The sequence below is a fragment of the Gasterosteus aculeatus genome, chromosome 4 (assembly GCF_964276395.1).
Source record: "Gasterosteus aculeatus chromosome 4, fGasAcu3.hap1.1, whole genome shotgun sequence".
NCBI lineage: Eukaryota > Metazoa > Chordata > Actinopteri > Perciformes > Gasterosteidae > Gasterosteus > Gasterosteus aculeatus.
This window is the reverse complement of record NC_135691.1, coordinates 29,961,275-29,987,072: the sequence shown is the minus strand read 5'-3', so window position 1 is coordinate 29,987,072 and position 25,798 is coordinate 29,961,275. Positions and strand designations below refer to the sequence as shown.

General features: G+C 41.3%; 38 non-coding genes across 38 annotated transcripts; all 38 read right to left on the bottom strand.

The window, feature by feature from the left end:
* Positions 1-68: 68 nt before the first annotated feature.
* trnae-uuc (transfer RNA glutamic acid (anticodon UUC)) lies at positions 69-140 on the bottom strand. Its single transcript has one exon. It is a non-coding gene; the product is annotated as a tRNA-Glu (tRNA).
* Positions 141-246: 106 nt separating this feature from the next.
* On the bottom strand, positions 247-318 carry trnae-cuc (transfer RNA glutamic acid (anticodon CUC)). Its single transcript has one exon. It is a non-coding gene; the product is annotated as a tRNA-Glu (tRNA).
* A 927-nt stretch (positions 319-1,245) lies between these two features.
* On the bottom strand, positions 1,246-1,317 carry trnae-uuc (transfer RNA glutamic acid (anticodon UUC)). The gene has a single exon. It is a non-coding gene; the product is annotated as a tRNA-Glu (tRNA).
* An 893-nt stretch (positions 1,318-2,210) lies between these two features.
* trnae-uuc (transfer RNA glutamic acid (anticodon UUC)) lies at positions 2,211-2,282 on the bottom strand. The gene has a single exon. It is a non-coding gene; the product is annotated as a tRNA-Glu (tRNA).
* A 106-nt stretch (positions 2,283-2,388) lies between these two features.
* Positions 2,389-2,460, bottom strand: trnae-cuc (transfer RNA glutamic acid (anticodon CUC)). Its single transcript has one exon. It is a non-coding gene; the product is annotated as a tRNA-Glu (tRNA).
* A 928-nt stretch (positions 2,461-3,388) lies between these two features.
* trnae-uuc (transfer RNA glutamic acid (anticodon UUC)) lies at positions 3,389-3,460 on the bottom strand. The gene has a single exon. It is a non-coding gene; the product is annotated as a tRNA-Glu (tRNA).
* Positions 3,461-5,303: 1,843 nt separating this feature from the next.
* trnae-uuc (transfer RNA glutamic acid (anticodon UUC)) lies at positions 5,304-5,375 on the bottom strand. Its single transcript has one exon. It is a non-coding gene; the product is annotated as a tRNA-Glu (tRNA).
* Positions 5,376-5,689: 314 nt separating this feature from the next.
* trnae-uuc (transfer RNA glutamic acid (anticodon UUC)) lies at positions 5,690-5,761 on the bottom strand. Its single transcript has one exon. It is a non-coding gene; the product is annotated as a tRNA-Glu (tRNA).
* Positions 5,762-5,867: 106 nt separating this feature from the next.
* trnae-cuc (transfer RNA glutamic acid (anticodon CUC)) lies at positions 5,868-5,939 on the bottom strand. Its single transcript has one exon. It is a non-coding gene; the product is annotated as a tRNA-Glu (tRNA).
* A 927-nt stretch (positions 5,940-6,866) lies between these two features.
* trnae-uuc (transfer RNA glutamic acid (anticodon UUC)) lies at positions 6,867-6,938 on the bottom strand. The gene has a single exon. It is a non-coding gene; the product is annotated as a tRNA-Glu (tRNA).
* Positions 6,939-8,202: 1,264 nt separating this feature from the next.
* trnae-uuc (transfer RNA glutamic acid (anticodon UUC)) lies at positions 8,203-8,274 on the bottom strand. The gene has a single exon. It is a non-coding gene; the product is annotated as a tRNA-Glu (tRNA).
* Positions 8,275-9,201: 927 nt separating this feature from the next.
* Positions 9,202-9,273, bottom strand: trnae-uuc (transfer RNA glutamic acid (anticodon UUC)). Its single transcript has one exon. It is a non-coding gene; the product is annotated as a tRNA-Glu (tRNA).
* A 1,135-nt stretch (positions 9,274-10,408) lies between these two features.
* trnae-uuc (transfer RNA glutamic acid (anticodon UUC)) lies at positions 10,409-10,480 on the bottom strand. Its single transcript has one exon. It is a non-coding gene; the product is annotated as a tRNA-Glu (tRNA).
* A 507-nt stretch (positions 10,481-10,987) lies between these two features.
* trnae-uuc (transfer RNA glutamic acid (anticodon UUC)) lies at positions 10,988-11,059 on the bottom strand. The gene has a single exon. It is a non-coding gene; the product is annotated as a tRNA-Glu (tRNA).
* Positions 11,060-11,165: 106 nt separating this feature from the next.
* Positions 11,166-11,237, bottom strand: trnae-cuc (transfer RNA glutamic acid (anticodon CUC)). Its single transcript has one exon. It is a non-coding gene; the product is annotated as a tRNA-Glu (tRNA).
* A 106-nt stretch (positions 11,238-11,343) lies between these two features.
* trnae-cuc (transfer RNA glutamic acid (anticodon CUC)) lies at positions 11,344-11,415 on the bottom strand. Its single transcript has one exon. It is a non-coding gene; the product is annotated as a tRNA-Glu (tRNA).
* A 749-nt stretch (positions 11,416-12,164) lies between these two features.
* On the bottom strand, positions 12,165-12,236 carry trnae-uuc (transfer RNA glutamic acid (anticodon UUC)). Its single transcript has one exon. It is a non-coding gene; the product is annotated as a tRNA-Glu (tRNA).
* Positions 12,237-13,178: 942 nt separating this feature from the next.
* Positions 13,179-13,250, bottom strand: trnae-uuc (transfer RNA glutamic acid (anticodon UUC)). Its single transcript has one exon. It is a non-coding gene; the product is annotated as a tRNA-Glu (tRNA).
* A 507-nt stretch (positions 13,251-13,757) lies between these two features.
* trnae-uuc (transfer RNA glutamic acid (anticodon UUC)) lies at positions 13,758-13,829 on the bottom strand. The gene has a single exon. It is a non-coding gene; the product is annotated as a tRNA-Glu (tRNA).
* Positions 13,830-13,935: 106 nt separating this feature from the next.
* Positions 13,936-14,007, bottom strand: trnae-cuc (transfer RNA glutamic acid (anticodon CUC)). Its single transcript has one exon. It is a non-coding gene; the product is annotated as a tRNA-Glu (tRNA).
* A 106-nt stretch (positions 14,008-14,113) lies between these two features.
* Positions 14,114-14,185, bottom strand: trnae-cuc (transfer RNA glutamic acid (anticodon CUC)). Its single transcript has one exon. It is a non-coding gene; the product is annotated as a tRNA-Glu (tRNA).
* A 749-nt stretch (positions 14,186-14,934) lies between these two features.
* Positions 14,935-15,006, bottom strand: trnae-uuc (transfer RNA glutamic acid (anticodon UUC)). The gene has a single exon. It is a non-coding gene; the product is annotated as a tRNA-Glu (tRNA).
* A 942-nt stretch (positions 15,007-15,948) lies between these two features.
* On the bottom strand, positions 15,949-16,020 carry trnae-uuc (transfer RNA glutamic acid (anticodon UUC)). The gene has a single exon. It is a non-coding gene; the product is annotated as a tRNA-Glu (tRNA).
* A 492-nt stretch (positions 16,021-16,512) lies between these two features.
* On the bottom strand, positions 16,513-16,584 carry trnae-cuc (transfer RNA glutamic acid (anticodon CUC)). The gene has a single exon. It is a non-coding gene; the product is annotated as a tRNA-Glu (tRNA).
* Positions 16,585-16,690: 106 nt separating this feature from the next.
* On the bottom strand, positions 16,691-16,762 carry trnae-cuc (transfer RNA glutamic acid (anticodon CUC)). The gene has a single exon. It is a non-coding gene; the product is annotated as a tRNA-Glu (tRNA).
* A 106-nt stretch (positions 16,763-16,868) lies between these two features.
* On the bottom strand, positions 16,869-16,940 carry trnae-uuc (transfer RNA glutamic acid (anticodon UUC)). The gene has a single exon. It is a non-coding gene; the product is annotated as a tRNA-Glu (tRNA).
* A 717-nt stretch (positions 16,941-17,657) lies between these two features.
* Positions 17,658-17,729, bottom strand: trnae-uuc (transfer RNA glutamic acid (anticodon UUC)). Its single transcript has one exon. It is a non-coding gene; the product is annotated as a tRNA-Glu (tRNA).
* Positions 17,730-17,850: 121 nt separating this feature from the next.
* trnae-uuc (transfer RNA glutamic acid (anticodon UUC)) lies at positions 17,851-17,922 on the bottom strand. The gene has a single exon. It is a non-coding gene; the product is annotated as a tRNA-Glu (tRNA).
* Positions 17,923-19,396: 1,474 nt separating this feature from the next.
* Positions 19,397-19,468, bottom strand: trnae-cuc (transfer RNA glutamic acid (anticodon CUC)). The gene has a single exon. It is a non-coding gene; the product is annotated as a tRNA-Glu (tRNA).
* Positions 19,469-19,574: 106 nt separating this feature from the next.
* On the bottom strand, positions 19,575-19,646 carry trnae-cuc (transfer RNA glutamic acid (anticodon CUC)). Its single transcript has one exon. It is a non-coding gene; the product is annotated as a tRNA-Glu (tRNA).
* Positions 19,647-20,528: 882 nt separating this feature from the next.
* Positions 20,529-20,600, bottom strand: trnae-uuc (transfer RNA glutamic acid (anticodon UUC)). The gene has a single exon. It is a non-coding gene; the product is annotated as a tRNA-Glu (tRNA).
* Positions 20,601-21,510: 910 nt separating this feature from the next.
* Positions 21,511-21,582, bottom strand: trnae-uuc (transfer RNA glutamic acid (anticodon UUC)). The gene has a single exon. It is a non-coding gene; the product is annotated as a tRNA-Glu (tRNA).
* A 153-nt stretch (positions 21,583-21,735) lies between these two features.
* On the bottom strand, positions 21,736-21,807 carry trnae-uuc (transfer RNA glutamic acid (anticodon UUC)). The gene has a single exon. It is a non-coding gene; the product is annotated as a tRNA-Glu (tRNA).
* Positions 21,808-22,299: 492 nt separating this feature from the next.
* On the bottom strand, positions 22,300-22,371 carry trnae-cuc (transfer RNA glutamic acid (anticodon CUC)). Its single transcript has one exon. It is a non-coding gene; the product is annotated as a tRNA-Glu (tRNA).
* Positions 22,372-23,315: 944 nt separating this feature from the next.
* Positions 23,316-23,387, bottom strand: trnae-uuc (transfer RNA glutamic acid (anticodon UUC)). The gene has a single exon. It is a non-coding gene; the product is annotated as a tRNA-Glu (tRNA).
* Positions 23,388-24,297: 910 nt separating this feature from the next.
* trnae-uuc (transfer RNA glutamic acid (anticodon UUC)) lies at positions 24,298-24,369 on the bottom strand. Its single transcript has one exon. It is a non-coding gene; the product is annotated as a tRNA-Glu (tRNA).
* Positions 24,370-25,054: 685 nt separating this feature from the next.
* Positions 25,055-25,126, bottom strand: trnae-cuc (transfer RNA glutamic acid (anticodon CUC)). Its single transcript has one exon. It is a non-coding gene; the product is annotated as a tRNA-Glu (tRNA).
* Positions 25,127-25,279: 153 nt separating this feature from the next.
* On the bottom strand, positions 25,280-25,351 carry trnae-uuc (transfer RNA glutamic acid (anticodon UUC)). The gene has a single exon. It is a non-coding gene; the product is annotated as a tRNA-Glu (tRNA).
* Between the last annotated feature and the right edge of the window lie 447 nt (positions 25,352-25,798).

The following is a 25,798-nucleotide window of genomic DNA, read 5'->3' as shown; positions in this document are numbered from 1 at the left end:
CAGTTTGGCTTGAATTAAAAGTTAAAGCTTGAATTCTCTGACCAGGAATTTAACACTTCATATCTGACTTCCCTGACCGGAAATTGAACCCGGGCCACAGCGGTGAAAGCGCCAAATCCTAGCCACTAGACCATCAGGGACACAATTATGCAAATGAAGTCATAGTTTAAGTCGAATGCTTTAAAAACATCTGTAGTTTGGCTTGAATTAAAAGTTGGATCTGCAATTCCAAACTCTAAATCTCATTTCCCTGACCGGGAATTGAACCCGGGCCGCGGCGGTGAGAGCGCCGAATCCTAGCCACTAGACCATCAGGGACACGATTATGCAAATGAAGTCATAGTTTAAGTCAAAAACTTTAAAAACATCTGCAGTTTGGCTTGAATTAAAAGTTGGATCTGGAATTCCAAACTCTAAATCTCATTTCCCTGACCGGGAATTGAACCCGGGCCGCGGCGGTGAGAGCGCCGAATCCTAGCCACTAGACCATCAGGTACATGTTTATGCTAATGAAGTCTTAATTTAAGTCGAAAACTTTAAAAACATCTGCAGTTTGGCTTGAATTAAAAGTTGGATCTGGAATTCCATAACATCTGCAATTTGGCTTGAATTAAAAGTAGGATCTGGAATTCCAAACTCTAAATCTCATTTCCCTGACCGGAAATTGAACCCGGGCCGCGACGGTGAAAGCGCCAAATCCTAGCCACTAGAACATCAGGGACACAATTATGCAAATGAAGTCATAGTTTAAGTCGAATACTTTAAAAACATCTGCAGTTTGGCTTGAATTAAAAGTTAAAGCTGGAATTCCCTGACCAGGAATTTAACACTTTATATCTGACTTCCCTGACCGGAAATTGAACCCTGGCCACAGCGGTGAAAGCGCCAAATCCTAGCCACTAGACCCTCAGGGACACAATTATGCAAATGAAGTCATAGTTTAAGTCGAATACTTTAAAAACATCTGCAGTTTGGCTTGAATTAAAAGTTGGATCTGGAATTCCAAACTCCAAATCTCATTTCCCTGACCGGAAATTGAACCCGGGCCGCGACGGTGAAAGCGCCAAATCCTAGCCACTAGACCATCAGGGACATGTATATGCTTATGAAGTCTTAATTTAAGTCGAAAACTTTAAAAACATCTGCAGTTTGGCTTGAATTAAAAGTTTGATCTGGAATTCCATAACATCTGCAGTTTGGCTTGAATTAAAAGTTGGATCTGGAATTCCAAACTCTAAATCTCATTTCCCTGACCGGGAATTGAACCCGGGCCGCGGCGGTGAAAGCGCCAAATCCTAGCCACTAGAACATCAGGGACACAATTATGCAAATGAAGTCATAGTTTAAGTCGAATACATTAAAAACATCTGCAGTTTGGCTTGAATTAAAAGTTAAAGCTGGAATTCCCTGACCTGGAATTTAACACTTTATATCTGACTTCCCTGACCGGAAATTGAACCCGGGCCACATTTGTGAAAGCGCCAAATCCTAGCCACTAGACCATCAGGGACACAATTATGCAAATGAAGTCATAGTTTAAGTCGAATACATTAAAAACATCTGCAGTTTGGCTTGAATTAAAAGTTAAAGCTTGAATTCCCTGACCAGGAATTTAACACTTTATATCTGACTTCCCTGACCGGAAATTGAACCCGGGCCACATTTGTGAAAGCGCCAAATCCTAGCCACTAGACCATCAGGGACACAATTATGCAAATGAAGTCATAGTTTAAGTCGAATACATTAAAAACATCTGCAGTTTGGCTTGAATTAATAGTTAAAGCTTGAATTCCCTGACCTGGAATTTAACACTTTATATCTGACTTCCCTGACCGGAAATTGAACCCGGGCCACATTTGTGAAAGCGCCAAATCCTAGCCACTAGACCATCAGGGACACAATTATGCAAATGAAGTCATAGTTTAAGTCGAATACATTAAAAACATCTGCAGTTTGGCTTGAATTAAAAGTTAAAGCTGGAATTCCCTGACCAGGAATTTAACACTTTATATCTGACTTCCCTGACCGGAAATTGAACCCGGGCCACATTTGTGAAAGCGCCAAATCCTAGCCACTAGACCATCAGGGACACAATTATGCAAATGAAGTCATAGTTTAAGTCGAATACATTAAAAACATCTGCAGTTTGGCTTGAATTAAAAGTTAAAGCTTGAATTCCCTGACCAGGAATTTAACACTTCATATCTGACTTCCCTGACCGGAAATTGAACCCGGGCCACAGCGGTGAAAGCGCCAAATCCTAGCCACTAGACCATCAGGGACACAATTATGCAAATGAAGTCATAGTTTAAGTCGAATGCTTTAAAAACATCTGTAGTTTGGCTTGAATTAAAAGTTGGATCTGCAATTCCAAACTCTAAATCTCATTTCCCTGACCGGGAATTGAACCCGGGCCGCGGCGGTGAGAGCGCCGAATCCTAGCCACTAGACCATCAGGGACACGATTATGCAAATGAAGTCATAGTTTAAGTCAAAAACTTTAAAAACATCTGCAGTTTGGCTTGAATTAAAAGTTGGATCTGGAATTCCAAACTCTAAATCTCATTTCCCTGACCGGGAATTGAACCCGGGCCGCGGCGGTGAGAGCGCCGAATCCTAGCGACTAGACCATCAGGTACATGTTTATGCTAATGAAGTCTTAATTTAAGTCGAAAACTTTAAAAACATCTGCAGTTTGGCTTGAATTAAAAGTTGGATCTGGAATTCCATAACATCTGCAATTTGGCTTGAATTAAAAGTAGGATCTGGAATTCCAAACTCTAAATCTCATTTCCCTGACCGGAAATTGAACCCGGGCCGCGACGGTGAAAGCGCCAAATCCTAGCCACTAGAACATCAGGGACACAATTATGCAAATGAAGTCATAGTTTAAGTCGAATACTTTAAAAACATCTGCAGTTTGGCTTGAATTAAAAGTTAAAGCTGGAATTCCCTGACCAGGAATTTAACACTTTATATCTGACTTCCCTGACCGGAAATTGAACCCTGGCCACAGCGGTGAAAGCGCCAAATCCTAGCCACTAGACCCTCAGGGACACAATTATGCAAATGAAGTCATAGTTTAAGTCGAATACTTTAAAAACATCTGCAGTTTGGCTTGAATTGAAAAGTTGGATCTGGAATTCCAAACTCCAAATCTCATTTCCCTGACCGGAAATTGAACCCGGGCCGCGACGGTGAAAGCGCCAAATCCTAGCCACTAGACCATCAGGGACATGTATATGCTTATGAAGTCTTAATTTAAGTCGAAAACTTTAAAAACATCTGCAGTTTGGCTTGAATTAAAAGTTTGATCTGGAATTCCATAACATCTGCAGTTTGGCTTGAATTAAAAGTTGGATCTGGAATTCCAAACTCTAAATCTCATTTCCCTGACCGGGAATTGAACCCGGGCCGCGGCGGTGAAAGCGCCAAATCCTAGCCACTAGAACATCAGGGACACAATTATGCAAATGAAGTCATAGTTTAAGTCGAATACATTAAAAACATCTGCAGTTTGGCTTGAATTAAAAGTTAAAGCTGGAATTCCCTGACCTGGAATTTAACACTTTATATCTGACTTCCCTGACCGGAAATTGAACCCGGGCCACATTTGTGAAAGCGCCAAATCCTAGCCACTAGACCATCAGGGACACAATTATGCAAATGAAGTCATAGTTTAAGTCGAATACATTAAAAACATCTGCAGTTTGGCTTGAATTAAAAGTTAAAGCTTGAATTCCCTGACCAGGAATTTAACACTTTATATCTGACTTCCCTGACCGGAAATTGAACCCGGGCCACATTTGTGAAAGCGCCAAATCCTAGCCACTAGACCATCAGGGACACAATTATGCAAATGAAGTCATAGTTTAAGTCGAATACATTAAAAACATCTGCAGTTTGGCTTGAATTAATAGTTAAAGCTTGAATTCCCTGACCTGGAATTTAACACTTTATATCTGACTTCCCTGACCGGAAATTGAACCCGGGCCACATTTGTGAAAGCGCCAAATCCTAGCCACTAGACCATCAGGGACACAATTATGCAAATGAAGTCATAGTTTAAGTCGAATACATTAAAAACATCTGCAGTTTGGCTTGAATTAAAAGTTAAAGCTGGAATTCCCTGACCAGGAATTTAACACTTTATATCTGACTTCCCTGACCGGAAATTGAACCCGGGCCACATTTGTGAAAGCGCCAAATCCTAGCCACTAGACCATCAGGGACACAATTATGCAAATGAAGTCATAGTTTAAGTCGAATACATTAAAAACATCTGCAGTTTGGCTTGAATTAAAAGTTAAAGCTGGAATTCCCTGACCAGGAATTTAACACTTTATATCTGACTTCCCTGACCGGAAATTGAACCCGGGCCACATTTGTGAAAGCGCCAAATCCTAGCCACTAGACCATCAGGGACACAATTATGCAAATGAAGTCATAGTTTAAGTCGAATACTTTAAAAACATCTGCAGTTTGGCTTGAATTAAAAGTTAAAGCTGGAATTCCCTGACCAGGAATTTAACACTTTATATCTGACTTCCCTGACCGGAAATTGAACCCTGGCCACAGCGGTGAAAGCGCCAAATCCTAGCCACTAGACCCTCAGGGACACAATTATGCAAATGAAGTCATAGTTTAAGTCGAATACTTTAAAAACATCTGCAGTTTGGCTTGAATTAAAAGTTAAAGCTGGAATTCCCTGACCAGGAATTTAACACTTTATATCTGACTTCCCTGACCGGAAATTGAACCCGGGCCACATTTGTGAAAGCGCCAAATCCTAGCCACTAGACCATCAGGGACACAATTATGCAAATGAAGTCATAGTTTAAGTCGAATACATTAAAAACATCTGCAGTTTGGCTTGAATTAAAAGTTAAAGCTGGAATTCCCTGACCAGGAATTTAACACTTTATATCTGACTTCCCTGACCGGAAATTGAACCCGGGCCACATTTGTGAAAGCGCCAAATCCTAGCCACTAGACCATCAGGGACACAATTATGCAAATGAAGTCATAGTTTAAGTCGAATACTTTAAAAACATCTGCAGTTTGGCTTGAATTAAAAGTTAAAGCTGGAATTCCCTGACCAGGAATTTAACACTTTATATCTGACTTCCCTGACCGGAAATTGAACCCTGGCCACAGCGGTGAAAGCGCCAAATCCTAGCCACTAGACCATCAGGGACACAATTATGCAAATGGAGTCATAGTTTAAGTCGAATGCTTTAAAAACATCTGTAGTTTGGCTTGAATTAAAAGTTGGATCAGCAATTCCAAACTCTAAATCTCATTTCCCTGACCGGGAATTGAACCCGGGCCGCGGCGGTGAAAGCGCCAAATCCTAGCCACTAGACCATCAGGGACATAATTATGCAAATGAAGTCATAGTTTAAGTCGAATACATTAAAAACATCTGCAGTTTGGCTTGAATTAAAAGTTAAAGCTTGAATTCCCTGACCAGGAATTTAACACTTTATATCTGACTTCCCTGACCGGAAATTGAACCCGGGCCACATTTGTGAAAGCGCCAAATCCTAGCCACTAGACCATCAGGGACACAATTATGCAAATGAAGTCATAGTTTAAGTCGAATACATTAAAAACATCTGCAGTTTGGCTTGAATTAAAAGTTAAAGCTTGAATTCCCTGACCAGGAATTTAACACTTCATATCTGACTTCCCTGACCGGAAATTGAACCCGGGCCACAGCGGTGAAAGCGCCAAATCCTAGCCACTAGACCATCAGGGACACAATTATGCAAATGAAGTCATAGTTTAAGTCGAATGCTTTAAAAACATCTGTAGTTTGGCTTGAATTAAAAGTTGGATCTGCAATTCCAAACTCTAAATCTCATTTCCCTGACCGGGAATTGAACCCGGGCCGCGGCGGTGAGAGCGCCGAATCCTAGCCACTAGACCATCAGGGACACGATTATGCAAATGAAGTCATAGTTTAAGTCAAAAACTTTAAAAACATCTGCAGTTTGGCTTGAATTAAAAGTTGGATCTGGAATTCCAAACTCTAAATCTCATTTCCCTGACCGGGAATTGAACCCGGGCCGCGGCGGTGAGAGCGCCGAATCCTAGCCACTAGACCATCAGGTACATGTTTATGCTAATGAAGTCTTAATTTAAGTCGAAAACTTTAAAAACATCTGCAGTTTGGCTTGAATTAAAAGTTGGATCTGGAATTCCATAACATCTGCAATTTGGCTTGAATTAAAAGTAGGATCTGGAATTCCAAACTCTAAATCTCATTTCCCTGACCGGAAATTGAACCCGGGCCGCGACGGTGAAAGCGCCAAATCCTAGCCACTAGAACATCAGGGACACAATTATGCAAATGAAGTCATAGTTTAAGTCGAATACTTTAAAAACATCTGCAGTTTGGCTTGAATTAAAAGTTAAAGCTGGAATTCCCTGACCAGGAATTTAACACTTTATATCTGACTTCCCTGACCGGAAATTGAACCCTGGCCACAGCGGTGAAAGCGCCAAATCCTAGCCACTAGACCCTCAGGGACACAATTATGCAAATGAAGTCATAGTTTAAGTCGAATACTTTAAAAACATCTGCAGTTTGGCTTGAATTAAAAGTTGGATCTGGAATTCCAAACTCCAAATCTCATTTCCCTGACCGGAAATTGAACCCGGGCCGCGACGGTGAAAGCGCCAAATCCTAGCCACTAGACCATCAGGGACATGTATATGCTTATGAAGTCTTAATTTAAGTCGAAAACTTTAAAAACATCTGCAGTTTGGCTTGAATTAAAAGTTTGATCTGGAATTCCATAACATCTGCAGTTTGGCTTGAATTAAAAGTTGGATCTGGAATTCCAAACTCTAAATCTCATTTCCCTGACCGGGAATTGAACCCGGGCCGCGGCGGTGAAAGCGCCAAATCCTAGCCACTAGAACATCAGGGACACAATTATGCAAATGAAGTCATAGTTTAAGTCGAATACATTAAAAACATCTGCAGTTTGGCTTGAATTAAAAGTTAAAGCTGGAATTCCCTGACCAGGAATTTAACACTTTATATCTGACTTCCCTGACCGGAAATTGAACCCGGGCCACATTTGTGAAAGCGCCAAATCCTAGCCACTAGACCATCAGGGACACAATTATGCAAATGAAGTCATAGTTTAAGTCGAATACATTAAAAACATCTGCAGTTTGGCTTGAATTAAAAGTTAAAGCTTGAATTCCCTGACCTGGAATTTAACACTTTATATCTGACTTCCCTGACCGGAAATTGAACCCGGGCCACATTTGTGAAAGCGCCAAATCCTAGCCACTAGACCATCAGGGACACAATTATGCAAATGAAGTCATAGTTTAAGTCGAATACATTAAAAACATCTGCAGTTTGGCTTGAATTAAAAGTTAAAGCTTGAATTCCCTGACCAGGAATTTAACACTTTATATCTGACTTCCCTGACCGGAAATTGAACCCGGGCCACATTTGTGAAAGCGCCAAATCCTAGCCACTAGACCATCAGGGACACAATTATGCAAATGAAGTCATAGTTTAAGTCGAATACATTAAAAACATCTGCAGTTTGGCTTGAATTAATAGTTAAAGCTTGAATTCCCTGACCTGGAATTTAACACTTTATATATGACTTCCCTGACCGGAAATTGAACCCGGGCCACATTTGTGAAAGCGCCAAATCCTAGCCACTAGACCATCAGGGACACAATTATGCAAATGAAGTCATAGTTTAAGTCGAATACATTAAAAACATCTGCAGTTTGGCTTGAATTAAAAGTTAAAGCTGGAATTCCCTGACCAGGAATTTAACACTTTATATCTGACTTCCCTGACCGGAAATTGAACCCGGGCCACATTTGTGAAAGCGCCAAATCCTAGCCACTAGACCATCAGGGACACAATTATGCAAATGAAGTCATAGTTTAAGTCGAATACATTAAAAACATCTGCAGTTTGGCTTGAATTAAAAGTTAAAGCTTGAATTCCCTGACCAGGAATTTAACACTTTATATCTGACTTCCCTGACCGGAAATTGAACCCTGGCCACAGCGGTGAAAGCGCCAAATCCTAGCCACTAGACCATCAGGGACACAATTATGCAAATGGAGTCATAGTTTAAGTCGAATGCTTTAAAAACATCTGTAGTTTGGCTTGAATTAAAAGTTGGATCAGCAATTCCAAACTCTAAATCTCATTTCCCTGACCGGGAATTGAACCCGGGCCGCGGCGGTGAAAGCGCCAAATCCTAGCCACTAGACCATCAGGGACATAATTATGCAAATGAAGTCATAGTTTAAGTCGAATACATTAAAAACATCTGCAGTTTGGCTTGAATTAAAAGTTGGATCTGGAATTCCAAACTCTAAATCTCATTTCCCTGACCGGGAATTGAACCCGGGCCGCGGCGGTGAGAGCGCCGAATCCTAGCCACTAGACCATCAGGTACATGTTTATGCTAATGAAGTCTTAATTTAAGTCGAAAACTTTAAAAACATCTGCAGTTTGGCTTGAATTAAAAGTTGGATCTGGAATTCCATAACATCTGCAATTTGGCTTGAATTAAAAGTAGGATCTGGAATTCCAAACTCTAAATCTCATTTCCCTGACCGGAAATTGAACCCGGGCCGCGACGGTGAAAGCGCCAAATCCTAGCCACTAGAACATCAGGGACACAATTATGCAAATGAAGTCATAGTTTAAGTCGAATACTTTAAAAACATCTGCAGTTTGGCTTGAATTAAAAGTTAAAGCTGGAATTCCCTGACCAGGAATTTAACACTTTATATCTGACTTCCCTGACCGGAAATTGAACCCTGGCCACAGCGGTGAAAGCGCCAAATCCTAGCCACTAGACCCTCAGGGACACAATTATGCAAATGAAGTCATAGTTTAAGTCGAATACTTTAAAAACATCTGCAGTTTGGCTTGAATTAAAAGTTGGATCTGGAATTCCAAACTCCAAATCTCATTTCCCTGACCGGAAATTGAACCCGGGCCGCGACGGTGAAAGCGCCAAATCCTAGCCACTAGACCATCAGGGACATGTATATGCTTATGAAGTCTTAATTTAAGTCGAAAACTTTAAAAACATCTGCAGTTTGGCTTGAATTAAAAGTTTGATCTGGAATTCCATAACATCTGCAGTTTGGCTTGAATTAAAAGTTGGATCTGGAATTCCAAACTCTAAATCTCATTTCCCTGACCGGGAATTGAACCCGGGCCGCGGCGGTGAAAGCGCCAAATCCTAGCCACTAGACCATCAGGGACACAATTATGCAAATGAAGTCATAGTTTAAGTCGAATACATTAAAAACATCTGCAGTTTGGCTTGAATTAAAAGTTAAAGCTTGAATTCCCTGACCAGGAATTTAACACTTTATATCTGACTTCCCTTACCGGAAATTGAACCCGGGCCACATTTGTGAAAGCGCCAAATCCTAGCCACTAGACCATCAGGGACACAATTATGCAAATGAAGTCATAGTTTAAGTCGAATACATTAAAAACATCTGCAGTTTGGCTTGAATTAAAAGTTAAAGCTTGAATTCCCTGACCAGGAATTTAACACTTTATATCTGACTTCCCTGACCGGAAATTGAACCCGGGCCACAGCGGTGAAAGCGCCAAATCCTAGCCACTAGACCCTCAGGGACACAATTATGCAAATTAAGTCATAGTTTAAGTCGAATGCTTTAAAAACATCTGTAGTTTGGCTTGAATTAAAAGTTGGATCTGCAATTCCATAACATCTGCAGTTTGGCTTGAATTAAAAGTAGGATCTGGAATTCCAAACTCTAAATCTCATTTCCCTGACCGGAAATTGAACCCGGGCCGCGACGGTGAAAGCGCCAAATCCTAGCCACTAGAACATCAGGGACACAATTATGCAAATGAAGTCATAGTTTAAGTCGAATACTTTAAAAACATCTGCAGTTTGGCTTGAATTAAAAGTTAAAGCTGGAATTCCCTGACCAGGAATTTAACACTTTATATCTGACTTCCCTGACCGGAAATTGAACCCTGGCCACAGCGGTGAAAGCGCCAAATCCTAGCCACTAGACCCTCAGGGACACAATTATGCAAATTAAGTCATAGTTTAAGTCGAATACTTTAAAAACATCTGCAGTTTGGCTTGAATTAAAAGTTGGATCTGGAATTCCAAACTCCAAATCTCATTTCCCTGACCGGAAATTGAACCCGGGCCGCGACGGTGAAAGCGCCAAATCCTAGCCACTAGACCATCAGGGACATGTATATGCTTATGAAGTCTTAATTTAAGTCGAAAACTTTAAAAACATCTGCAGTTTGGCTTGAATTAAAAGTTTGATCTGGAATTCCATAACATCTGCAGTTTGGCTTGAATTAAAAGTTGGATCTGGAATTCCAAACTCTAAATCTCATTTCCCTGACCGGGAATTGAACCCGGGCCGCGGCGGTGAAAGCGCCAAATCCTAGCCACTAGACCATCAGGGACACAATTATGCAAATGAAGTCATAGTTTAAGTCGAATACATTAAAAACATCTGCAGTTTGGCTTGAATTAAAAGTTAAAGCTTGAATTCCCTGACCAGGAATTTAACACTTTATATCTGACTTCCCTGACCGGAAATTGAACCCGGGCCACATTTGTGAAAGCGCCAAATCCTAGCCACTAGACCATCAGGGACACAATTATGCAAATGAAGTCATAGTTTAAGTCGAATACATTAAAAACATCTGCAGTTTGGCTTGAATTAAAAGTTAAAGCTTGAATTCCCTGACCAGGAATTTAACACTTTATATCTGACTTCCCTGACCGGAAATTGAACACGGGCCACAGCGGTGAAAGCGCCAAATCCTAGCCACTAGACCCTCAGGGACACAATTATGCAAATTAAGTCATAGTTTAAGTCGAATACATTAAAAACATCTGCAGTTTGGCTTGAATTAAAAGTTAAAGCTTGAATTCCCTGACCAGGAATTTAACACTTCATATCTGACTTCCCTGACCGGAAATTGAACCCGGGCCACAGCGGTGAAAGCGCCAAATCCTAGCCACTAGACCATCAGGGACACAATTATGCAAATGAAGTCATAGTTTAAGTCGAATGCTTTAAAAACATCTGTAGTTTGGCTTGAATTAAAAGTTGGATCTGCAATTCCAAACTCTAAATCTCATTTCCCTGACCGGGAATTGAACCCGGGCCGCGGCGGTGAGAGCGCCGAATCCTAGCCACTAGACCATCAGGGACACGATTATGCAAATGAAGTCATAGTTTAAGTCAAAAACTTTAAAAACATCTGCAGTTTGGCTTGAATTAAAAGTTGGATCTGGAATTCCAAACTCTAAATCTCATTTCCCTGACCGGGAATTGAACCCGGGCCGCGGCGGTGAGAGCGCCGAATCCTAGCCACTAGACCATCAGGGACATGTTTATGCTAATGAAGTCTTAATTTAAGTCGAAAACTTTAAAAACATCTGCAGTTTGGCTTGAATTAAAAGTTGGATCTGGAATTCCATAACATCTGCAATTTGGCTTGAATTAAAAGTAGGATCTGGAATTCCAAACTCTAAATCTCATTTCCCTGACCGGAAATTGAACCCGGGCCGCGACGGTGAAAGCGCCAAATCCTAGCCACTAGAACATCAGGGACACAATTATGCAAATGAAGTCATAGTTTAAGTCGAATACTTTAAAAACATCTGCAGTTTGGCTTGAATTAAAAGTTAAAGCTGGAATTCCCTGACCAGGAATTTAACACTTTATATCTGACTTCCCTGACCGGAAATTGAACCCTGGCCACAGCGGTGAAAGCGCCAAATCCTAGCCACTAGACCCTCAGGGACACAATTATGCAAATGAAGTCATAGTTTAAGTCGAATACTTTAAAAACATCTGCAGTTTGGCTTGAATTAAAAGTTGGATCTGGAATTCCAAACTCCAAATCTCATTTCCCTGACCGGAAATTGAACCCGGGCCGCGACGGTGAAAGCGCCAAATCCTAGCCACTAGACCATCAGGGACATGTATATGCTTATGAAGTCTTAATTTAAGTCGAAAACTTTAAAAACATCTGCAGTTTGGCTTGAATTAAAAGTTTGATCTGGAATTCCATAACATCTGCAGTTTGGCTTGAATTAAAAGTTGGATCTGGAATTCCAAACTCTAAATCTCATTTCCCTGACCGGGAATTGAACCCGGGCCGCGGCGGTGAAAGCGCCAAATCCTAGCCACTAGACCATCAGGGACACAATTATGCAAATGAAGTCATAGTTTAAGTCGAATACATTAAAAACATCTGCAGTTTGGCTTGAATTAAAAGTTAAAGCTTGAATTCCCTGACCAGGAATTTAACACTTTATATCTGACTTCCCTTACCGGAAATTGAACCCGGGCCACATTTGTGAAAGCGCCAAATCCTAGCCACTAGACCATCAGGGACACAATTATGCAAATGAAGTCATAGTTTAAGTCGAATACATTAAAAACATCTGCAGTTTGGCTTGAATTAAAAGTTAAAGCTTGAATTCCCTGACCAGGAATTTAACACTTTATATCTGACTTCCCTGACCGGAAATTGAACCCGGGCCACAGCGGTGAAAGCGCCAAATCCTAGCCACTAGACCCTCAGGGACACAATTATGCAAATTAAGTCATAGTTTAAGTCGAATGCTTTAAAAACATCTGTAGTTTGGCTTGAATTAAAAGTTGGATCTGCAATTCCATAACATCTGCAGTTTGGCTTGAATTAAAAGTAGGATCTGGAATTCCAAACTCTAAATCTCATTTCCCTGACCGGAAATTGAACCCGGGCCGCGACGGTGAAAGCGCCAAATCCTAGCCACTAGACCCTCAGGGACACAATTATGCAAATTAAGTCATAGTTTAAGTCGAATACTTTAAAAACATCTGCAGTTTGGCTTGAATTAAAAGTAGGATCTGGAATTCCAAACTCCAAATCTCATTTCCCTGACCGGAAATTGAACCCGGGCCGCGACGGTGAAAGCGCCAAATCCTAGCCACTAGACCATCAGGGACATGTATATGCTTATGAAGTCTTAATTTAAGTCGAAAACTTTAAAAACATCTGCAGTTTGGCTTGAATTAAAAGTTTGATCTGGAATTCCATAACATCTGCAGTTTGGCTTGAATTAAAAGTTGGATCTGGAATTCCAAACTCTAAATCTCATTTCCCTGACCGGGAATTGAACCCGGGCCGCGGCGGTGAAAGCGCCAAATCCTAGCCACTAGACCATCAGGGACACAATTATGCAAATGAAGTCATAGTTTAAGTCGAATACATTAAAAACATCTGCAGTTTGGCTTGAATTAAAAGTTAAAGCTTGAATTCCCTGACCAGGAATTTAACACTTTATATCTGACTTCCCTGACCGGAAATTGAACCCGGGCCACATTTGTGAAAGCGCCAAATCCTAGCCACTAGACCATCAGGGACACAATTATGCAAATGAAGTCATAGTTTAAGTCGAATACATTAAAAACATCTGCAGTTTGGCTTGAATTAAAAGTTAAAGCTTGAATTCCCTGACCAGGAATTTAACACTTTATATCTGACTTCCCTGACCGGAAATTGAACACGGGCCACAGCGGTGAAAGCGCCAAATCCTAGCCACTAGACCCTCAGGGACACAATTATGCAAATTAAGTCATAGTTTAAGTCGAATACATTAAAAACATCTGCAGTTTGGCTTGAATTAAAAGTTAAAGCTTGAATTCCCTGACCAGGAATTTAACACTTCATATCTGACTTCCCTGACCGGAAATTGAACCCGGGCCACAGCGGTGAAAGCGCCAAATCCTAGCCACTAGACCATCAGGGACACAATTATGCAAATGAAGTCATAGTTTAAGTCGAATGCTTTAAAAACATCTGTAGTTTGGCTTGAATTAAAAGTTGGATCTGCAATTCCAAACTCTAAATCTCATTTCCCTGACCGGGAATTGAACCCGGGCCGCGGCGGTGAGAGCGCCGAATCCTAGCCACTAGACCATCAGGGACACGATTATGCAAATGAAGTCATAGTTTAAGTCAAAAACTTTAAAAACATCTGCAGTTTGGCTTGAATTAAAAGTTGGATCTGGAATTCCAAACTCTAAATCTCATTTCCCTGACCGGGAATTGAACCCGGGCCGCGGCGGTGAGAGCGCCGAATCCTAGCCACTAGACCATCAGGGACATGTTTATGCTAATGAAGTCTTAATTTAAGTCGAAAACTTTAAAAACATCTGCAGTTTGGCTTGAATTAAAAGTTGGATCTGGAATTCCATAACATCTGCAATTTGGCTTGAATTAAAAGTAGGATCTGGAATTCCAAACTCTAAATCTCATTTCCCTGACCGGAAATTGAACCCGGGCCGCGACGGTGAAAGCGCCAAATCCTAGCCACTAGAACATCAGGGACACAATTATGCAAATGAAGTCATAGTTTAAGTCGAATACTTTAAAAACATCTGCAGTTTGGCTTGAATTAAAAGTTAAAGCTGGAATTCCCTGACCAGGAATTTAACACTTTATATCTGACTTCCCTGACCGGAAATTGAACCCTGGCCACAGCGGTGAAAGCGCCAAATCCTAGCCACTAGACCCTCAGGGACACAATTATGCAAATGAAGTCATAGTTTAAGTCGAATACTTTAAAAACATCTGCAGTTTGGCTTGAATTAAAAGTTGGATCTGGAATTCCAAACTCCAAATCTCATTTCCCTGACCGGAAATTGAACCCGGGCCGCGACGGTGAAAGCGCCAAATCCTAGCCACTAGACCATCAGGGACATGTATATGCTTATGAAGTCTTAATTTAAGTCGAAAACTTTAAAAACATCTGCAGTTTGGCTTGAATTAAAAGTTTGATCTGGAATTCCATAACATCTGCAGTTTGGCTTGAATTAAAAGTTGGATCTGGAATTCCAAACTCTAAATCTCATTTCCCTGACCGGGAATTGAACCCGGGCCGCGGCGGTGAAAGCGCCAAATCCTAGCCACTAGACCATCAGGGACACAATTATGCAAATGAAGTCATAGTTTAAGTCGAATACATTAAAAACATCTGCAGTTTGGCTTGAATTAAAAGTTAAAGCTTGAATTCCCTGACCAGGAATTTAACACTTTATATCTGACTTCCCTTACCGGAAATTGAACCCGGGCCACATTTGTGAAAGCGCCAAATCCTAGCCACTAGACCATCAGGGACACAATTATGCAAATGAAGTCATAGTTTAAGTCGAATACATTAAAAACATCTGCAGTTTGGCTTGAATTAAAAGTTAAAGCTTGAATTCCCTGACCAGGAATTTAACACTTTATATCTGACTTCCCTGACCGGAAATTGAACCCGGGCCACAGCGGTGAAAGCGCCAAATCCTAGCCACTAGACCCTCAGGGACACAATTATGCAAATTAAGTCATAGTTTAAGTCGAATGCTTTAAAAACATCTGTAGTTTGGCTTGAATTAAAAGTTGGATCTGCAATTCCATAACATCTGCAGTTTGGCTTGAATTAAAAGTAGGATCTGGAATTCCAAACTCTAAATCTCATTTCCCTGACCGGAAATTGAACCCGGGCCGCGACGGTGAAAGCGCCAAATCCTAGCCACTAGACCCTCAGGGACACAATTATGCAAATTAAGTCATAGTTTAAGTCGAATACTTTAAAAACATCTGCAGTTTGGCTTGAATTAAAAGTTGGATCTGGAATTCCAAACTCCAAATCTCATTTCCCTGACCGGAAATTGAACCCGGGCCGCGACGGTGAAAGCGCCAAATCCTAGCCACTAGACCATCAGGGACATGTATATGCTTATGAAGTCTTAATTTAAGTCGAAAACTTTAAAAACATCTGCAGTTTGGCTTGAATTAAAAGTTTGATCTGGAATTCCATAACATCTGCAGTTTGGCTTGAATTAAAAGTTGGATCTGGAATTCCAAACTCTAAATCTCATTTCCCTGACCGGGAATTGAACCCGGGCCGCGGCGGTGAAAGCGCCAAATCCTAGCCACTAGACCATCAGGGACACAATTATGCAAATGAAGTCATAGTTTAAGTCGAATACATTAAAAACATCTGCAGTTTGGCTTGAATTAAAAGTTAAAGCTTGAATTCCCTGACCAGGAATTTAACACTTTATATCTGACTTCCCTGACCGGAAATTGAACCCGGGCCACATTTGTGAAAGCGCCAAATCCTAGCCACTAGACCATCAGGGACACAATTATGCAAATGAAGTCATAGTTTAAGTCGAATACATTAAAAACATCTGCAGTTTGGCTTGAATTAAAAGTTAAAGCTTGAATTCCCTGACCAGGAATTTAACACTTTATATCTGACTTCCCTGACCGGAAATTGAACCCGGGCCACAGCGGTGAAAGCGCCAAATCCTAGCCACTAGACCCTCAGGGACACAATTATGCAAATTAAGTCATAGTTTAAGTCGAATGCTTTAAAAACATCTGTAGTTTGGCTTGAATTAAAAGTTGGATCTGCAATTCCAAACTCTAAATCTCATTTCCCTGACCGGGAATTGAACCCGGGCCGCGGCGGTGAGAGCGCCGAATCCTAGCCACTAGACCATCAGGGACATGGTTATGCAACTGAAGTCATAGTTTAAGTCAAAAACTTTAAAAACATCTGCAGTTTGGCTTGAATTAAAAGTTGGATCTGGAATTCCAAACTCTAAATCTCATTTCCCTGACCGGGAATTGAACCCGGGCCGCGGCGGTGAGAGCGCCGAATCCTAGCCACTAGACCATCAGGGACACGATTATGCAAATGAAGTCATAGTTTAAGTCAAAAACTTTAAAAACATCTGCAGTTTGGCTTGAATTAAAAGTTGGATCTGGAATTCCAAACTCTAAATCTCATTTCCCTGACCGGGAATTGAACCCGGGCCGCGGCGGTGAAAGCGCCAAATCCTAGCCACTAGACCATCAGGGACACAATTATGCAAATGAAGTCATAGTTTAAGTCGAATACATTAAAAACATCTGCAGTTTGGCTTGAATTAAAAGTTAAAGCTTGAATTCCCTGACCAGGAATTTAACACTTTATATCTGACTTCCCTGACCGGAAATTGAACCCGGGCCACATTTGTGAAAGCGCCAAATCCTAGCCACTAGACCATCAGGGACACAATTATGCAAATGAAGTCATAGTTTAAGTCGAATACTTTAAAAACATCTGCAGTTTGGCTTGAATTAAAAGTTAAAGCTGGAATTCCCTGACCAGGAATTTAACACTTTATATCTGACTTCCCTGACCGGAAATTGAACCCTGGCCACAGCGGTGAAAGCGCCAAATCCTAGCCACTAGACCCTCAGGGACACAATTATGCAAATGAAGTCATAGTTTAAGTCGAATACTTTAAAAACATCTGCAGTTTGGCTTGAATTAAAAGTTGGATCTGGAATTCCAAACTCCAAATCTCATTTCCCTGACCGGAAATTGAACCCGGGCCGCGACGGTGAAAGCGCCAAATCCTAGCCACTAGACCATCAGGGACATGTATATGCTTATGAAGTCTTAATTTAAGTCGAAAACTTTAAAAACATCTGCAGTTTGGCTTGAATTAAAAGTTGGATCTGGAATTCCAAAAACCCTGCAGTTTGGCTTGAATTAAAAGTTGGATCTGGAATTCCAAACTCTAAATCTCATTTCCCTGACCGGGAATTGAACCCGGGCCGCGGCGGTGAAAGCGCCAAATCCTAGCCACTAGACCACCAGGGACACAATTATGCAAATGAAGTCATAGTTTAAGTCGAATACCTTAAAAACATCTGCAGTTTGGATTGAATTAAAAGTTAAAGCTTGAATTCCCTGACCACGAAATTAACACTTTATATCTGACTTCCCTGACCGGAAATTGAACCCGGGCCACAGCGGTGAAAGCGCCAAATCCTAGCCACTAGACCATCAGGGACACAATTATGCAAATGAAGTCATAGTTTAAGTCGAATACATTAAAAACATCTGCAGTTTGGCTTGAATTAAAAGTTAAAGCTTGAATTCCCTGACCAGGAATTTAACACTTTATTTCTGACTTGCCTGACCGGAAATTGAACCCGGGCCACAGCGGTGAAAGCGCCAAATCCTAGCCACTAGACCCTCAGGGACACAATTATGCAAATGAAGTCATAGTTTAAGTCGAATGCTTTAAAAACATCTGTAGTTTGGCTTGAATTAAAAGTTAAAGCTTGAATTCCCTGACCAGGAATTTAACACTTTATATCTGACTTCCCTGACCGGAAATTGAACCCGGGCCGCGACGGTGAAAGCGCCAAATCCTAGCCACTAGAACATCAGGGACACAATTATGCAAATGAAGTCATAGTTTAAGTCGAATACTTTAAAAACATCTGCAGTTTGGCTTGAATTAAAAGTTAAAGCTGGAATTCCCTGACCAGGAATTTAACACTTTATATCTGACTTCCCTGACCGGAAATTGAACCCTGGCCACAGCGGTGAAAGCGCCAAATCCTAGCCACTAGACCCTCAGGGACACAATTATGCAAATGAAGTCATAGTTTAAGTCTAATGCTTTAAAAACATCTGCAGTTTGGCTTGAATTAAAAGTTGGATCTGGAATTCCAAACTCTAAATCTCATTTCCCTGACCGGGAATTGAACCCGGGCCGCGGCAGTGAGAGCGCCGAATCCTAGCCACTAGACCATCAGGGACATGATTATGCTAATGAAGTCTTAATTTAAGTCGAAAACTTTAAAAACATCTGCAGTTTGGCTTGAATTAAAAGTTGGATCTGGAATTCCATAACATCTGCAGTTTGGCTTGAATTAAAAGTTAAAGCTTGAATTCCCTGACCAGGAATTTAACACTTTATATCTGACTTCCCTGACCGGAAATTGAACCCGGGCCACATTTGTGAAAGCGCCAAATCCTAGCCACTAGACCATCAGGGACACAATTATGCAAATGGAGTCATAGTTTAAGTCGAATACATTAAAAACATCTGCAGTTTGGCTTGAATTAAAAGTTAAAGCTTGAATTCCCTGACCAGGAATTTAACACTTTATATCTGACTTCCCTGACCGGAAATTGAACCCGGGCCACAGCGGTGAAAGCGCCAAATCCTAGCCACTAGACCCTCAGGGACACAATTATGCAAATGAAGTCATAGTTTAAGTCGAATGCTTTAAAAACATCTGTAGTTTGGCTTGAATTAAAAGTTGGATCTGCAATTCCAAACTCTAAATCTCATTTCCCTGACCGGGAATTGAACCCTGGCCGCGGCGGTGAGAGCGCCGAATCCTAGCCACTAGACCATCAGGGACATGATTATGCAAATGAAGTCATAGTTTAAGTCAAAAACTTTAAAAACATCTGCAGTTTGGCTTGAATTAAAAGTTGGATCTGGAATTCCAAACTCTAAATCTCATTTCCCTGACCGGGAATTGAACCCGGGCCGCGGCGGTGAGAGCGCCGAATCCTAGCCACTAGACCATCAGGGACACGATTATGCAAATGAAGTCATAGTTTAAGTCAAAAACTTTAAAAACATCTGCAGTTTGGCTTGAATTAAAAGTTGGATCTGGAATTCCAAACTCTAAATCTCATTTCCCTGACCGGGAATTGAACCCGGGCCGCGGCGGTGAGAGCGCCGAATCCTAGCCACTAGACCATCAGGGACATGATTATGCAAATGAAGTCATAGTTTAAGTCAAAAACTTTAAAAACATCTGCAGTTTGGCTTGAATTAAAAGTTGGATCTGGAATTCCAAACTCTAAATCTCATTTCCCTGACCGGGAATTGAACCCGTGCCTCGGCGGTGAGAGCGCCGAATCCTAGCCACTAGACCATCAGGGACACGATTATGCAAATGAAGTCATAGTTTAAGTCAAAAACTTTAAAAACATCTGCAGTTTGGCTTGAATTAAAAGTTGGATCTGGAATTCCAAACTCTAAATCTCATTTCCCTGACCGGGAATTGAACCAGGGCCGCGGCGGTGAGAGCGCCGAATCCTAGCCACTAGACCATCAGGGACATGATTATGCTAATGATGTCTTAATTTAAGTCGAAAACTTTAAAAACATCTGCAGTTTGGCTTGAATTAAAAGTTGGATCTGGAATTCCATAACATCTGCAGTTTGGCTTGAATTAAAAGTTGGATCTGGAATTCCAAACTCTAAATCTCATTTTTGAACCCGGGCCGCGGCGGTGAAAGCGCCAAATCCTAGCCACTAGACCACCAGGGACACAATTATGCAAATGAAGTCATAGTTTAAGTCGAATACATTAAAAACATCTGCAGTTTGGCTTGAATTAAAAGTTAAAGCTTGAATTCCCTGACCAGGAATTTAACACTTTATATCTGACTTCCCTGACCTGAAATTGAACCCGGGCCACAGCGGTGAAAGCGCCAAATCCTAGCCACTAGACCATCAGGGACACAATTATGCAAATGGAGTCATAGTTTAAGTCGAATGCTTTAAAAACATCTGTAGTTTGGCTTGAATTAAAATTTAGAGCTTCAATTCCCTGACTAGGAATTTAACACTTTATATCTGATTTCCCTGACCGGAAATTGAACCCGGGCCACAGCGGTGAAAGCGCCAAATCCTAGCCACTAGACCATCAGGGACACAATTATGCAAATGAAGTCATAGTTTAAGTCGAATACATTAAAAAAATCTGCAGTTTGGCTTGAATTAAAAGTTAGAGCTTGAATTCCCTGACCAGGAATTTAACACTTTATATCTGAATTCCCTGACCGGAAATTGAACCCGGGCCGCGGCGGTGAGAGCGCCGAATCCTAGCCACTAGACCATCAGGGACATGATTATGCTAATGATGTCTTAATTTAAGTCGAAAACTTTAAAAACATCTGCAGTTTGGCTTGAATTAAAAGTTGGATCTGGAATTCCATAACATCTGCAGTTTGGCTTGAATTAAAAGTTGGATCTGGAATTCCAAACTCTAAATCTCATTTCCCTGACCGGGAATTGAACCCGGGCCGCGGCGGTGAAAGCGCCAAATCCTAGCCACTAGACCACCTGGGACACAATTATGCAAATGAAGTCATAGTTTAAGTCGAATACATTAAAAACATCTGCAGTTTGGCTTGAATTAAAAGTTAAAGCTTGAATTCCCTGACCAGGAATTTAACACTTTATATCTGACTTCCCTGACCGGAAATTGAACCCGGGCCACATTTGTGAAAGCGCCAAATCCTAGCCACTAGACCATCAGGGACACAATTATGCAAATGAAGTCATAGTTTAAGTCGAATACATTAAAAACATCTGCAGTTTGGCTTGAATTAAAAGTTAAAGCTTGAATTCCCTGACCAGGAATTTAACACTTTATATCTGACTTCCCTGACCGGAAATTGAACCCGGGCCACATTTGTGAAAGCGCCAAATCCTAGCCACTAGACCATCAGGGACATAATTATGCAAATGAAGTCATAGTTTAAGTCGAATGCTTTAAAAACATCTGCAGTTTGGCTTGAATTAAAAGTTGGATCTGGAATTCCAAACTCTAAATCTCATTTCCCTGACCGGGAATTGAACCCGGGCCACGGCGGTGAAAGCGCCAAATCCTAGCCACTAGACCATCAGGGACACAATTATGCAAATGAAGTCATAGTTTAAGTCGAATACATTAAAAACATCTGCAGTTTGGCTTGAATTAAAAGTTGGATCTGGAATTCCATAACATCTGCAGTTTGGCTTGAATTAAAAGTTGGATCTGGAATTCCAAACTCTAAATCTCATTTCCCTGACCGGGAATTGAACCCGGGCCGCGGCGGTGAAAGCGCCAAATCCTAGCCACTAGACCATCAGGGACACAATTATGCAAATGAAGTCATAGTTTAAGTCGAATACATTAAAAACATCTGCAGTTTGGCTTGAATTAAAAGTTAAAGCTTGAATTCCCTGACCAGGAATTTAACACTTTATATCTGACTTCCCTGACCGGAAATTGAACCCGGGCCGCGGCGGTGAAAGAGCCAAATCCGAGCCACTAGACCATCAGGGACACAATTATGCAAATGAAGTCATAGTTTAAGTCGAATACATTAAAAACATCTGCAGTTTGGCTTGAATTAAAAGTTAAAGCTTGAATTCCCTGACCAGGAATTTAACACTTTATATCTGACTTCCCTGACCGGAAATTGAACCCGGGCCACAGCGGTGAAAGCGCCAAATCCTAGCCACTAGACCATCAGGGACACAATTATGCAAATGGAGTCATAGTTTAAGTCGAATGCTTTAAAAACATCCGTAGTTTGGCTTGAATTAAAAGTTGGATCTGCAATTCCAAACTCTAAATCTCCTTTCCCTGACCGGGAATTGAACCCGGGCCGCGGCGGTGAGAGCGCCGAATCCTAGCCACTAGACCATCAGGGACATGATTATGCTAATGATGTCTTAATTTAAGTCGAAAACTTTAAAAACATCTGCAGTTTGGCTTGAATTAAAAGTTGGATCTGGAATTCCATAACATCTGCAGTTTGGCTTGAATTAAAAGTTGGATCTGGAATTCCAAACTCTAAATCTCATTTTTGAACCCGGGCCGCGGCGGTGAAAGCGCCAAATCCTAGCCACTAGACCACCAGGGACACAATTATGCAAATGAAGTCATAGTTTAAGTCGAATACATTAAAAACATCTGCAGTTTGGCTTGAATTAAAAGTTAAAGCTTGAATTCCCTGACCAGGAATTTAACACTTTATATCTGACTTCCCTGACCTGAAATTGAACCCGGGCCACAGCGGTGAAAGCGCCAAATCCTAGCCACTAGACCATCAGGGACACAATTATGCAAATGGAGTCATAGTTTAAGTCGAATGCTTTAAAAACATCTGTAGTTTGGCTTGAATTAAAATTTAGAGCTTCAATTCCCTGACTAGGAATTTAACACTTTATATCTGATTTCCCTGACCGGAAATTGAACCCGGGCCACAGCGGTGAAAGCGCCAAATCCTAGCCACTAGACCATCAGGGACACAATTATGCAAATGAAGTCATAGTTTAAGTCGAATACATTAAAAAAATCTGCAGTTTGGCTTGAATTAAAAGTTAGAGCTTGAATTCCCTGACCAGGAATTTAACACTTTATATCTGAATTCCCTGACCGGAAATTGAACCCGGGCCGCGGCGGTGAGAGCGCCGAATCCTAGCCACTAGACCATCAGGGACATGATTATGCTAATGATGTCTTAATTTAAGTCGAAAACTTTAAAAACATCTGCAGTTTGGCTTGAATTAAAAGTTGGATCTGGAATTCCATAACATCTGCAGTTTGGCTTGAATTAAAAGTTGGATCTGCAATTCCAAACTCTAAATCTCATTTCCCTGACCGGGAATTGAACCCGGGCCGCGGCGGTGAAAGCGCCAAATCCTAGCCACTAGACCACCAGGGACACAATTATGCAAATGAAGTCATAGTTTAAGTCGAATACATTAAAAACATCTGCAGTTTGGCTTGAATTAAAAGTTAAAGCTTGAATTCCCTGACCAGGAATTTAACACTTTATATCTGACTTCCCTGACCGGAAATTGAACCCGGGCCACATTTGTGAAAGCGCCAAATCCTAGCCACTAGACCATCAGGGACACAATTATGCAAATGAAGTCATAGTTTAAGTCGAATACATTAAAAACATCTGCAGTTTGGCTTGAATTAAAAGTTAAAGCTTGAATTCCCTGACCAGGAATTTAACACTTTATATCTGACTTCCCTGACCGGAAATTGAACCCGGGCCGCGACGGTGAAAGCGCCAAATCCTAGCCACTAGACCATCAGGGACACAATTATGCAAATGAAGTCATAGTTTAAGTCGAATACATTAAAAACATCTGCAGTTTGGCTTGAATTAAGAGTTAAAGCTGGAATTCCCTGACCAGGAATTTAACACTTTATATCTGACTTCCCTGACCGGAAATTGAACCCTGGCCACAGCGGTGAAAGCGCCAAATCCTAGCCACTAGACCCTCAGGGACACAATTATGCAAATGAAGTCATAGTTTAAGTCGAATACTTTAAAAACATCTGCAGTTTGGCTTGAATTAAAAGTTGGATCTGGAATTCCAAACTCCAAATCTCATTTCCCTGACCGGAAATTGAACCCGGGCCGCGACGGTGAAAGCGCCAAATCCTAGCCACTAGACCATCAGGGACATGTATATGCTAATGAAGTCTTAATTTAAGTCGAAAACTTTAAAAACATCTGCAGTTTGGCTTGAATTAAAAGTTTGATCTGGAATTCCATAACATCTGCAGTTTGGCTTGAATTAAAAGTTGGATCTGGAATTCCAAACTCTAAATCTCATTTCCCTGACCGGGAATTGAACCCGGGACGCGGCGGTGAAAGCGCCAAATCCTAGCCACTAGACCATCAGGGACACAATTATGCAAATGAAGTCATAGTTTAAGTCGAATACATTAAAAACATCTGCAGTTTGGCTTGAATTAAAAGTTAAAGCTTGAATTCCCTGACCAGGAATTTAACACTTTATATCTGACTTCCCTGACCGGAAATTGAACCCGGGCCACATTTGTGAAAGCGCCAAATCCTAGCCACTAGACCATCAGGGACACAATTATGCAAATGAAGTCATAGTTTAAGTCGAATACATTAAAAACATCTGCAGTTTGGCTTGAATTAAAAGTTAAAGCTTGAATTCCCTGACCAGGAATTTAACACTTTATATCTGACTTCCCTGACCGGAAATTGAACCCGGGCCACAGCGGTGAAAGCGCCAAATCCTAGCCACTAGACCATCAGGGACACAATTATGCAAATGAAGTCATAGTTTAAGTCGAATACATTAAAAACATCTGCAGTTTGGCTTGAATTAAAAGTTAAAGCTTGAATTCCCTGACCAGGAATTTAACACTTTATATCTGACTTCCCTGACCGGAAATTGAACCCGGGCCACAGCGGTGAAAGTGCCAAATCCTAGCCACTAGACCCTCAGGGACACAATTATGCAAATGAAGTCATAGTTTAAGTCGAATGCTTTAAAAACATCTGTAGTTTGGCTTGAATTAAAAGTTGGATCTGCAATTCCAAACTCTAAATCTCATTTCCCTGACCGGGAATTGAACCCGGGCCGCGGCGGTGAGAGCGCCGAATCCTAGCCACTAGACCATCAGGGACATGATTATGCTAATGAAGTCTTAATTTAAGTCGAAAACTTTAAAAACATCTGCAGTTTGGCTTGAATTAAAAGTTGGATCTGGAATTCCATAACATCTGCAATTTGGCTTGAATTAAAAGTTGGATCTGGAATTCCAAACTCTAAATCTCATTTCCCTGACCGGGAATTGAACCCGGGCCGCGGCGGTGAAAGCGCCAAATCCTAGCCACTAGACCATCAGGGACACAATTATGCAAATGAAGTCATAGTTTAAGTCGAATACATTAAAAACATCTGCAGTTTGGCTTGAATTAAAAGTTAAAGCTTGAATTCCCTGACCAGGAATTTAACACTTTATATCTGACTTCCCTGACCGGAAATTGAACCCGGGCCGCGACGGTGAAAGCGCCAAATCCTAGCCACTAGAACATCAGGGACACAATTATGCAAATGAAGTCATAGTTTAAGTCGAATACTTTAAAAACATCTGCAGTTTGGCTTGAATTAAAAGTTAAAGCTGGAATTCCCTGACCAGGAATTTAACACTTTATATCTGACTTCCCTGACCGGAAATTGAACCCTGGCCACAGCGGTGAAAGCGCCAAATCCTAGCCACTAGACCCTCAGGGACACAATTATGCAAATGAAGTCATAGTTTAAGTCGAATACTTTAAAAACATCTGCAGTTTGG